This window comes from Hirundo rustica, chromosome 2 (assembly GCF_015227805.2).
Source record: "Hirundo rustica isolate bHirRus1 chromosome 2, bHirRus1.pri.v3, whole genome shotgun sequence".
Taxonomy (NCBI): Eukaryota; Metazoa; Chordata; class Aves; order Passeriformes; family Hirundinidae; genus Hirundo; species Hirundo rustica.
This window is the reverse complement of record NC_053451.1, coordinates 86191171-86204348: the sequence shown is the minus strand read 5'-3', so window position 1 is coordinate 86204348 and position 13178 is coordinate 86191171.

Sequence of the window (13178 nt, the reverse complement as noted above, 5' to 3'; positions counted from 1 at the left end):
GAAAAGATACTAATTTTTTCTCAAAGACACACAAACTGATAGTAAGAGAATGCAAAACTATCCTTAAAATGTAAATATATAACTTCTATCAGAAATGCTGCAATGCAAAAATGACATTATTTAAAGAGCACGAATAGTCAAAACCAAAAAGAACATGTCTTTAGGGGAAATAAAGTGGATCTGCTCTATAAACTACAACAGGGCTGAGAAATTTATCAGCACTACGAGCACTTGCTGTTCAACTTAAAGAGGGTGATGAATTTACAGAGTGCATCAGAGTGCATCAGAGTTATAGAGAAACAAATATTTGGAAAAACAGTGCATGTGCATTGTCTCTGAGATAGATAACATTGGAAACTATTGGTTACAGTTATAAAATTAGAAGGAACAAATAATTGTATTTAAGTACTTATTGTATTACTAGTTTGTAACAGCGGTATCTTACAGCAACAGAGGAACCTGATTCAAACACTGTGAACCATGAGAGTGCTTCAGTCTAACTTTCAGCCATGATTTTGGATCGTTTGATGCCTTAAAGGTGTAGAAATAAAACAATACACTTTAGAGATAACATTAGTATAGGAGGTAATATAAAAGCTGATCTTTAGTAGGAGGCCTCCAGGGGCAGATACAGAAAAATGCCCACCCTACACAGAGCCAACACAGTTTCATAAAGTTAGCAAATTAGCATAATTGACAGGAATTCCCAATTAGCAGCACAGGTGATGAGTTAATTCCCGCTTCTGATTCAACTCTTTTCCAGAGCTCTCCTTTTGATACGAGCTTTATTTTTTTTCACGAAAATGTGTCTTGGGGTAGAATAGCTTGTTCTTTCTTCCCAGAGAATTTAGCCTTGGACCCTCAGGGCTTGGAGCCTCTGGAGAATATATTTGGTCTTTCTGCCTATCAGGGGAGCAAAATACTGGAGTTAGCTAGGAACTATATAACTATACAATGGTAGTGTACAGGACTATGAGTATATGAAGGACATATAAAAGCAAAAAATAATTTTGGCATCAACTTCATACTGTAAAAATTCTACTGCTTTTTTTTTTTTTTTTTTTTTTTTTTTTTTTTTTTTTTTTTTTTCCCCTGAGATAAAATTCTGATCTCAACATATTGACAAAAATATGACCCTAGAGGGTAATATTTACCACTGTTAAATGCTGCAAGGGTAGACTATCTTATTAGACAAAGGTTGTTCCACTTTCCTCTTGTTAAATTGGCAGAAGGTTAAATCTCTGTAAGTTTAGAATGACCTTAAAAAAACATGCCTGTATATCAAATGCTTGACAATCAATGGGCTACTGCAATGAGTATGTAGGTTACCTTGAATATAGCAGAAAATGCTACCCTGAAGTTTGCTGCCCTATTCCCTAAAGAATAAAAGAGCTGAAAAAGGTTAAAAAATACAGCAAAGGTAAATGGCTTATTTGGAATGTGGAGACGACCAAACCAATTACCACAGTCTGAAATCCAGATAGAGATAAAACTTATAGGTTATTCTAGTTGTTTATTTTAGAAAAACAATATGAATTACTGATAATCTTGAGTATCCAGAGGACATATCTTGATGTTGAGACATATTATTATGTCTCAAAATATGCAGCATATTTGTACGTCTCCAAGAAAATACTTATGGGAAAATGAAATGTCCTCCTCAAAAAAACCACTCCAAAACCAACCAAACAAAAAACAACAGCAACTTCCCTTGATAATTTTAAGAGTATAAAAACATTTGGATAATTCTATGCCTGAAATCAAAGTGTTTCCTTGTATAACCCTGTATTTTTCCTCTCTTTAATAATACTATATGCATTCTAGCCAGTTACGAGTCTGATTCCTTCCCAAAGGTCACAAGTGTAAATGTCAAATTCTGAAAAAGGAATCTATACTCCCTGAATGTTCAAAGGAGGGAAAAACGCCAGACACTTCTGGAGTCTAAATGTTTTTAAGAACCTGTTTTTCCCCAGGGTAGCCTAGGGTGAGTAGATGACATGAGGACAGCCACTTTGTAAATATCTAAGTTGAATAAGACAAATCCTGCCTGAGAAATTCACCTTTAGAGAGCCTTCTCTGTTCTAAGTCCAGCTTTTGCTTTGAATCTTCCACTTACTGTATCCTGATGGTATTTCAGTGTTTTCTTTCTTTTGGAACTTTCATCAGCTTTGATTTCTTTGTCCTTTCCAACTCACCCTCCCCTCAGTTTTCTCTAGTCGCTTGGCTGTTCTGAGGAAGGAGAAGTGGCCTTTTCTTCATGTTTTTCCTCTTTAGTTGTAAGGTGCCCACTGACCTAAATTATTATGTCTGCAGGCATCTGGCCCACTGTCAGCCACAGGAGGAGAGGAGCAGCAAGCTAGTTGGTAAAGTCAGGTGGCATCACAGGTCTGGCATGGTAAATTGTGACATAATCTGTGCAGTACCTACCTTTGCACACTCCATTTTGAATTCTCTTTACCAAAAAACTATGTGCTATTTTGATGTTTACCTGTCTTGTATAAGAAAGTGTATGTCTAAATCAGAGGCTAATTAAGACATGCTGGTGCAGTATTTTCAAGGGGTATTACCTCACAGAAGAATTTGATGCATGGAATGTCTTCCAAAGGACTGCATGTACATGGATGCTTGGCAATGTGTCTTCTTGAGACATTAATTTATCTGGGATAATATTTTGTCCTGCTTGTGCCAGGGGTTTATCTGAAGGGAATTTTAAACTGTTCTCAGTGTGGTTTCTCACCGATCATGGCTTTTAGCTGTGATTAGCTGTGATTAACTCTGACTTCGACTGCAAATGTGCTCTAAACTGCAATCACAGATATCTGCCTTCATCACTGAGAGGAGAAAGAAGGCAGTTGCTCAAAGAGCTTTCCAGAGGGCAGCTAATGGCTTATGGGCCACTGGTGAGTAAGCAAATATGTTGTCTCAGGATAAAATTCTTTGCTGAGGGGAATTTCTAGATTGCCTTTTAAAGGTGCATCTCTCCCTTTAAGGTTTTCAAGAGTAAAAGCATTTTCTATTCTGAATCTAAATCAGCCAAATGCTTAGTGTTGTCAGAGATAAACGAGACCTCCTGAGTTCTGTCTAAACATATCCTTGTACTGCAAAGGAATTTTTAACAGGCCCTCTCCTCTTCTTAATTTACCTTTATGCCCAACAGTCTTACGGACTATATATTTTGTCTCTGTTACATGGAAATGAAGTCATAAATTGCATCATTTGTAAAAGTTATTGGGAGTGAAGAGAATGCCTACTTTGGAGATTATTAGTCTTTCTTCTGGAGCTGGATGGTTTATTCTAAAATGTTTTTTCTTCCACCAGAAAATTGGCTAGCTATGATTTGGGTGGCTTCAGCAATTCAAGATGATTTCTGGACAGATATGGTGGCATGGTGGAGCCTGCCCTTCAGCATAGTTGAATGCCAACTCTTCAATTAAAAATTTCTCTTCCCTTTTGACAGCAAATCTTTGATAAAGCAACATGTACGCCAGCAAGCACTTTTGCTGCCTTATTTTACCAACTTTTTTCTATTTCTTTTATTAAATATCTAGTTTATGAATTACATGTACTTTTGAAACATTATAAAATTATCGACTCTTCTTACTTTGAATTCATTATGAATTGCAATGGAGCCTATTTCTGTATGCAGGATGTTTTGCAAATTAACAAAATGGATTGTGTCTCATTGTCAACCATTTCTACAGTGACTTTTAAGCCACACACAAATACTGTTACTTTAGATATACTTTTTAGGTTTGTTTCTTTTTCTAAGATTCTTAGCACTGTTACCTCTGGGACTACTCTTCAATTTGCCTTAGCTCCCCATTTGAGATGTTCAGTTTGGTGTCAATACCTACCTGTGTAGGTATTGACACCAAGGAAATCATTTACACATGAAAATTGGTGCTTCAGCACCTTCTGCTTCAGCATCAACTGACATACTGTAGCAGGCTAAACAATGAGTATATATTTGCACTTCAGTATGTATTTCTCATTTTCCTTTCCAGTTTTGGCAATGTGGACTTTTATCTGATTGTGTCATAAAGATGTTTGCTTGATTGGTGAAATGTTGGTAATTTAGACTTGGAAGCACTTGGAAACTCAACTGCTGTTCATTGGAGTATACGAGCAAAATGCTGTAGATCTTGTGGATAAGCATAATTTAAGTACAAAATACCTCCTAATAGTTATATATTTTTTTTTTTTAAATATTTGTACAAGACCATATATTGCCATAAATATATGTAGTATTTCAGATGATAACTATTTGTTACAGGTACTAGACATAGTATTAAAATGAGTACTGCAGATTTTATTCTCAGTTAGCCTTGCGATCATTGTACGCTTGGATGTGAGATTTGAGATGTTAGATTAGTCTCCTCATGGACATGACTTTTATTTTCTATGTTCCTAGAAAGGAGTTAAGAAGTCAGCAGACATTACATGCATTTTTTAAAGAAGTTTTGCATTGCTTTAATAAATGAAATCTTAGTAGGGGTCTGAGCTTTCTTAGAGTACTAAAGTGACACGAATATATATTAACAGGCTTTTCAGCTAATTAGGTTATGATAAATCACTACACCTTTAATATAATAGTAGCAACTTGATTGTACACTAAATTTTAAATGTAAATCACTTACTGCTAATGTTTTGAAACTGTGTTCCATCAGAAGCTTTGCTGAATTATAGCTATCAACCAATTCATAATTGCTAATGAAGGTTAAATTAAGGTTTGGGTAAGCTTGTTCAGAATCATTCTGCCCATGCTATCAGCTCTGAATTTTTGTAGCTATATTACTCAACGGTTTAGAAAATATCCTGTGAAGGTGAAGAAAATGGTTGCGTACTGGTAGGAATCTGGAATCTGGCTAGCACAGCTTCACACCACTCTTCTGTCTTCCACTTTCTGAGATACCAGTAAACCATTGCTCTAAATTCTGTACATTGCAAATGTTGTGTAAACAGCTTCTTGATTGGACTTTGGAAAGGCTCTATGAATAAGGAAAGGCTTAATGGCAAATACAGGACTTACATAAGAAAAATACAGAGAGTCTTTTGCTATGCTTAAAAGCCTTTCTTTAGCCTGTTCTTATTTTTTTAACAAATATTTGGAAACTGCTCTTGGCTCCCTGATCTACTTTTGTATTCTGGTTACTGCATGTATTTTAGTTGTTGTCTTCATCGGACACTCAATCAAAACAGCCGTGTTTACATTTATAGACTAAAAGGAGAGAAGGATCTTTAGATCTTCCAGCTAGCCTCAGGCATCGCAGTGATCACCAAAACAATGCTTCTTCCAGCACTTATTTTAAGCAATTAATGTAGAATCTACTATCTCCATTTTACATGATATACCCCACCACTGGGATTTGGAAAACAGATTTCTCCCCTTCATTGCTAGGTTCTCAAATCCACTCACCTGAAATACTTGTGGTATGTAAAACCACGCTTTAACCCCAGGAATAGAGATGGAGTTGGTTTGCAGAGTAGATGCTCATAAAATTTTTAAATGTAACATTAAAAAGTGCATAAAATATTAGTGCCTGGGGTACTGTAACTTTGCATCATTTTGGTGTACTTCCATCTGTATATACTTATTTTTGCAACAACTAACTGTGAGGAAACATTCAGAGACATCTGCAGTGCTAAAAGCACAGTGATAGCCCAGGAGACTGTCCGTCAAAATACAAAATATTTTCCCATAAATATTAATCCCTTGATAGTAAAAATTGTGAAACTATTTCCAGTTCAACAGCAGCTATTTGGGGAATTTATTATGTTTTGTAGCAGAAAAAATAAAAAAAAAAAAAAAAAAAAAAAGCAGGAAATATTATCTGCACTTCATAGAATGGCTTGGGTTGGAGAGGAAGTTAAAAATATTTTAGTTCCAAATCCCATGACATGGACAGGGACATATTCAAGTACACCAGGCTGATCTGAGCTCCATCCAATCTAGCCTTGAATCCTTCCAGTGATGAGGCATTGACAACTTTTCTGGGCAACCTGTTCTAGCACCCTCACAGTAAAGAATTTCTTCCTAATATTGATCTTCCTAATTTGATCTAAACATTCTTTCAGTTTGAAGCCATTCCCCCTTGTACTGTCACTAGATGCTCTTGTAAATTGTCTCTTCATCTTGAGGGCTCCTTTCAGCTACTAAAGGCCACAGTTAGGTCACCCTGAAGTTAGGTCACTCTTTTCCAGTCTGAACAATTCTAATTCTTTCAGCCTTTCCTCATAGCAGAGGTGCTTCGTCCTTTGATCACTTTGCTGCCTCTCATCTGGACTTGTTCCAAAAGGCCTGTGCCTTTTCTGTACTGGGAATGCCAGAGCTGGGTGCAGCACTCCTGGTGGGGTCTCCCCAGAGCAGAGCAGAGCAGAGGGGCAGAATCCCTTCCTTTGCCTTGCTGGCCGTGCTGGTTTGGATGCAGCCCAGGACACATTTGGCTTTCTGGGCAAGTGCACGTGGCTGGGTCATTTCCAGCCTCTCATCCACCAGCACCCTCAGCTTCTTCTCAGCACAGCTGCTCTTCATCTGTTCATCCCTCAGCCTGTGACGATACTGGTGGTTGCCCTGACACAGGACTCTGCACTTGCACTTTTTAAGCCTCATGACTTTCCCAAAGCCCACTTCTTGAGCTTGTTCAGGTCCCTCTGGATGACATCCTGTCCTTCAGGATGGAGTACAAGATAGAAATATGACAGCTGCACTTTGCCCAGATTCAGCAAGGGAGAAGGGAAATAAAGGGGAAAAAAAAGGAAGAGAACAAAAAAAAATAATCAGTCCTTAGATCCTACAATGGCTCTGAGGCAGTATGACAAAGAAAGAGAGAAAAAATAGAAGACAGGGGAGGGGCACCGATCCACTTCCTTCTACAGTTAACCTGGTGCACACTTCTTATGCAAACTAAACATTTTGGCACATGTGCAGCCAGTCCCTTTTGAAGCCTCCAGGAGGTGAGTGGGAGGGTGGGACTCAACCTGGACATGCTGAGCACAGGTCTCCTTGTGGAACCAGAAGTTGTCTCAGAACAGCACTGCCCCACCTCTGCAGGACTCTTCCATTCACAACATTTCTGTCACAATAGTCAGAATGTTTGAGACAAAACATGCTTGTACCTGATCCTCCACAGTCCTATAGTGTTATGTTCCCTGCACATTCAGGTTCTTCTGGTGGTCATAAATACGAGCTTTTACTTACAGTGGGAGACACTTTGCTCCCCCAGTCCCTATCTGGCTATCCATCCACTCAAGAGGTGGGAAGAAAGTTTTCATTGAAGACCGAGGCAAAAACTTCCTTGAGTACCTCAGCCTTCTCCTCATCTGTTGTTACCAGTTAACCAGCATTGTTTTCAGGGATGGATGTGTACACCTTCTTTGACTTTCCTTTTCTGGTTTTATATTGATTTAAATTATGGTTTAATACTATAACATTTGGAATAACCTTTAAAAATATATTTTTTTACTGTTTTGAACAGCAGGTAATGGCTTTATTGTTGCTCATAACAAAACTATAATTTAATAATTTCCTTTCCTTACTTTGTTATTAAACTATGTTAATTTCATTTCCTTCACATTACAAATGATGAAGTAAAATATTATTTTACTGGATGAATAAATGGGGATTTACTAGGGCAGTCAATATTAAACTTAATTCTCAACTTGATAGTTATAGCTATCTGATTTTTGGATATTGATGCAATCAGTTCACTGTCCTACCCAGAAAGTTTTAGGAATAAAATGATGTGCACATTGGGAACTTGAGAGTTTTCTCCTATGTTTTTCATTTTGTGAATAAAGACTAAATTACTACCTATATAAATTTCTGTCTAGCTGACATAAGTCAGAACAAAATATTAAATATTCTCAAACTTTTTTGTGTGATTTTAAGTGTCTTTGATACCCTCTGTATGACTATAAGCTGAGAGGAATTACATATTTATGGTGCAAATTTCTCAAATACCCTTCTTGATTGTCTTTGTGGGAGAATATAGGCCCCAAAGTGACAGGTCATTTAAAACGCTGTACTTGGAAAGCCTGTTATCCTTTGAAAGGTCTTGCTAATTCTGACTCATTTTCATGATTTTTAGTGTATGTCCTAAAGCCTTAAATGTCACCTGTCTTTACATGATGGGCACACTGCATAACCTCAAATAGTAATGCCCAATCTTCTGCTCCCCAACAACAGATTCAATATTTGATCTTTTGAGTAACTAACTTCTCTATGTTAACGTTTAGCTTTTTTTCTATATGTGTGTATATTTAAGGTCACAGAATCATGGAATAATTTAGGTTGGAAGGGAACTCCAGGAATCATCTAGTCCAACCCTATGCTCAAAGCTAAGTCAGATCAGGTTACCCTGGGCCAGGTCCATCAGGTGTTCAACACCTCCACAGATTGTGAATACACAACTTCTCTGGCCCCTTTCCCAGTATTTGACCACATTCAAAGTGGCAGTGTTTTTCTGTCGTTGTTTTGTTTTGTTTTGTTTTGTTTTTTTAATCTAATCATAATTCATAATTCTCCATGTTCCAGCTTCAGTCCTTTGCCTCTTACCCTGTTGCTATGCAGCACCAGGATGAATCTGGTTCTGCCTTCTCACCAGGCAGTAGTAAAAATCTTTGCTTGAGCCTTAAGGGTGAAGAGACACAGCTGTCTCAGCCTCTTCGTTTATGTCATGTGCTACTGCCTCTGAACATCTTGGAGTCTTCTGCTGGATTTTCTCCAGTGTTCCAATACCTTAATTGCGGTGAAGAGCCCCAAAGTGAACACAGTTATTCAAATGCGACTCCGCAAGAGTTAAATAGAGGGGAAGAAATCTAATAGGTGTAGCCCTACTAATACTGTTCCATATTTTTTATGTTTGTTTACATAGCTACATAACTAACTAGCTGTAGCAGCTTTGGGCAATCCTGCAGTTCTGCCCCACACTAACAGAACAGCAAAAGACCAGCTATTTACCAGAAACAAAGTATTGAAGCCATTTTTATTTTCTCTGTGTTAGCAGTCTACTCTTAGGCACTGTTTTCTTCATGAAGTTGTTGATGCTGTTGAATTTTTCAGTATAGGCTTTTACATGAGCCTTTTCGCCCTACAGACTACTCACAAACTACTTTATGAGACTATCCTTGATTTGTTATTCACACTGGGATTGCTCAGCTAAGTCATATAGTTTTAGTTTGTTTTGTAACTGGATGACCCCTAAACATAACAAGAACTTCTAAGTTAGCAATATGAATAATTTTTCCTGAATACTGATGTGAAGTTTAGCGTAAGCCTTCACAGCCACTTAGTGCTCTCCCTATCTTTTGTACACATCTAAGCCCTCTGGGAAACTGCTGGTTGTAAATGGCTGAGCAGCATTTCTGTGCCTTCTCAAGGGCTGGGTGCAGCCAGGGTGGGACTGGAGTGATGGCTGGTGGTGGTATAGCAGCTGGTTTGTCATCCCATCCGGAAGATACGGCCCACAGGCAGCGTGGATGGAGGATACTGCCATGGCGTCTTGTGAAAACTCTTCTGTGTCATCCTGAAGAGTGCTGAGGATGATCTTTTTAGTATTCCATTATTGCCTTACTTCTAAGTGAGAGTCTTTCTTAACATTCAGCCCTCAGATCCCTAAGGCTCTCATCAGTCTACATAATGTATACTTTAGGTTACAGTGTACCTAATTATTATGCTCTTCTTTTCATAATCCTATGAATTTTCCTATAGAGCTTCAGTGAACTTACACTATTTAAAACACAGGATTATTTTTTATTCTTTAAAATCTGTGAAGAGTATGATTGATAATTCATATGCATCATGTGAGTATTTTCTCATATACTTGCATTGTCTACTTTTAAATATTTCTGGTAATTTATAACACCATATAAAATAGTATATATATCTATTATGATGGGCTCTTAATTGCCATTTTAGCTTACTCTTCAGCTATAGCTGTGGGAAAAAAATAAAAAGCTGCATGGAAATGTCTTTTATGCACATATAAATGAAAAGTGAAAAGTGTCTACTTTTGAACAATATAAATTTACAAATATGGGTGGAAGTGTCCTACAAATGAAAAAAAAAATTAAAAGCATTCTTCTCAGCTGCTGATTATTTAACGATGAGATGAAATCTTTATACCAAGTTACAATCTGTACTGACTTAAAAGATGATTTATTAAAGCTCCAAGTTGTTTTTCTTAAAATTAATTTCTGTAAGTTGAATTTCTGGCATATTTTAGAGTCATGGCTAATTCTGACTGAAAAAATGAAACTGATGCAAAGTTTGCATTACTAGTAGTGTTGGTGAACTCTGCTTATTGGAAGCTTAACTTTTTTTTCTTACTTATTATATGTATGTGTGGTGTCCTGATTAAATTAGAAGTAGAAACATCTCCTAGTATCCAGCCATGTGGCCTAATCCACTTCACAAACTAGAAAAGCTCAGTCTTAAATTTTTTGAAAAGTTTTTATCCTGTAAATCCTGCTGGTACTGTGGTTCAGAACCTTCTCTGGTGGGCAAGATTGTGGACACAGAAGTATTTTCAGCTTAATAATAAATGTATTAAATATACATTCCAGTCTGATGATTGTGGACAATCCATTGAATTACAGAATAGTTTGGGCTGGAAGGGACCTGATCAGGGTCATTTTTAACAAGACCAGGTTGCTCAGAGATCCCTCCAATCTTATCTTCAATGTTTCCAGGGATGGGGCACCCGTGACCTCTCTGGTAAACCTGTTCCAGTGTTTCAGCAGCTTTGTGCTAAAAATCTTCTTCCTTATTCATATCTAAATCAACACTTGTCTTATTGCAACAGGCCCTGCTTGAACACAATCATTTAACTGCCTGGGGCTGCAGCTATACAATGAGTTATCCAAGGTGTGACATAACTGCTGGAACGTTTGCGAAGAGATATCACTGTGTATATATATATTTTTTATTTTTTTTTCCTTTTGATAGTGGGATAATAACCCAAGTAGTGAGTTCAGTTCTTGCTATTTAACTTATCTCATACATTTAGAGATTAAAGTATATGCTCAAAAATTTGACTAGATCTTGTAACATCTATGCATTTGAAGGCATGATATTTCAATTTTTATCTGTCCTTCAGCAGTGTCTGCTACTCTCTGACTCTGAACATATATAATTTGGCTTTTCATGAATTGGAAATTTTGTTGGAATTATTGCTTTTGCCTGACCGTTTTTTATGGTATTGTCCCTACCTAAGAAAAATGTTGTTTTAAGTATTTTTGGACTGAATATAATGGAGTGACAGGTGTCTTTTATGTCTGCCAACTTTCCCTCTGCTGTAACATGAGACAGGAGAGCGGAAGCCTCTTCTCTCCTTGTTGGATGTGCTGCAACCTAGAACACCTGACGAGACTGGATGAAAAGCTGTCTGGACAGACTTGTTACAGTAGGAACAACTTCCATTTTTAGACATAAAATAAAATGTTGCTGATCAACCTCCCCACATATTTTATTAGTCTAAGTTGCTTGATTACCACCAAACCTTGATCTCAGTCAAGAACCAACAATGTGCTCTTTGTCTTCTTAAGCTGTCCAGTCAAACTAAGTCACTTTTTTCAAGATCTTGAAGCTCCTTTTTGTCTTTCCACTAATATTAATTTGCATTGGTTACATGTATAGATCCAAGGCTGCTTGGTATGATGAACTCCAGTGACTACAGAGGTAAACAGTGTGTTTACCTTAGGCTAGCAGTAGTTTTGCATTCAAAGTGCACTGTATTCTGTGTGCTGGTATGGTCAATATCTTTTTGACTAATACACTCACCCATCCTTATGCAAAGTCCAGCAGTCTACGCACTGAAAACACTGTATGCATTGCTGTGTCTACATTTATGCTATTTTCCATTATCTTTCCATTACCTTCCATTAGAAGCAGAAGGTGAATATCATGTCTTCTTTCCAGCTTCCTACTCCAACATATAACACATGAAATCCAACTGAGTACAGAAGGTTCTCAGGTGAGACAGAGGAGAACATATTAAATTTAGACTTTGCATATAGCTTCCTTTAATGTAGACACAATGCATCCTGCAACTATTTCCACTTGAAAAATATATTTTACTGTGTTGAGCAGAGCAAGTGCTCAACCACCATGTTGCAGTTTGCATTACTGCACTCACAGATGTGTAGTGTCCTGTGCACCTGTGTGGGGCCAGGAAACTGATCATTACTGGTGTATTCTGATTTATGAATTAAAGGATTAGAAAGAATTCCATCATAATTATCACAACAGGGATGTATTTTAAGTCAGTGCTAAAAAAAATTGCCATTCCAGATGAAGGTAAGGGAGTCTGTATTGGTTTATAAGAAAGCTGGAGATGTCATTTCACTTTTTTTTTCTTCTTTTTTTTTTTTTTTTTTTTTTTTTTTAAATTACAGAGAATAGGGTATGACCTTGCTTGGAGGTAATTTGCATTGTATTGGGGATAGAATCACAGAATCATAGAACAGTTTGGATTCAATGGGATTTTAAAGATTATCTAGTTCCAACCCCTCTACTGTGGCTGGAGCCAGGTTGCTCAAAGCCCCAGCCAACTCAGCCTTGAACAATTCCACAGATGGGACATCAATAACTTCCCTGGGCAATGTGTTTCAGTGCCTCACCACGCTCACAGTAAAGAATTTATTCCTATATCCAACCTAAATTTCTCCTCTTTTAGTTTGAATGCATTTTATTCTTGATCCTATCACTACAGTTCCTGACAAAAAATTCCCTCACTGGTTTCCCTGTTTCCCCCCTTCATGTACTGGAAGGTTGCTGTGAGGTTTCCATGCAATCTTCTCTTCTCCAGGCTGAACAGCCCCAGATTTCTCAGCCTTTCTTCATAGGGGCAGTGCTCTAGTCCATAACACCCAATGAATGGAGCCACTTAGGACTTCACTAACAGCCAGGACATCAGAAACAACACTCTTTTCAACAAAATAAACCAAATACATATCAAAAGAAAACATTTATATCTAATCCAAAGCCTTTAGGTACCATAAACTAAACTTTATCATACATAATTCATATCAAATATTTTTTTAAAGTGACTACTACATACCACCACAATGTTTAAGCGTTGTCTAGGGGCTATTTTTCTGTTGCATCCATGAGCAAATGGCTCAGTAAGAGGAATTTTCCCTCTTTCCCATCTGACATCTGTCCAATTCCCTTTCATGTT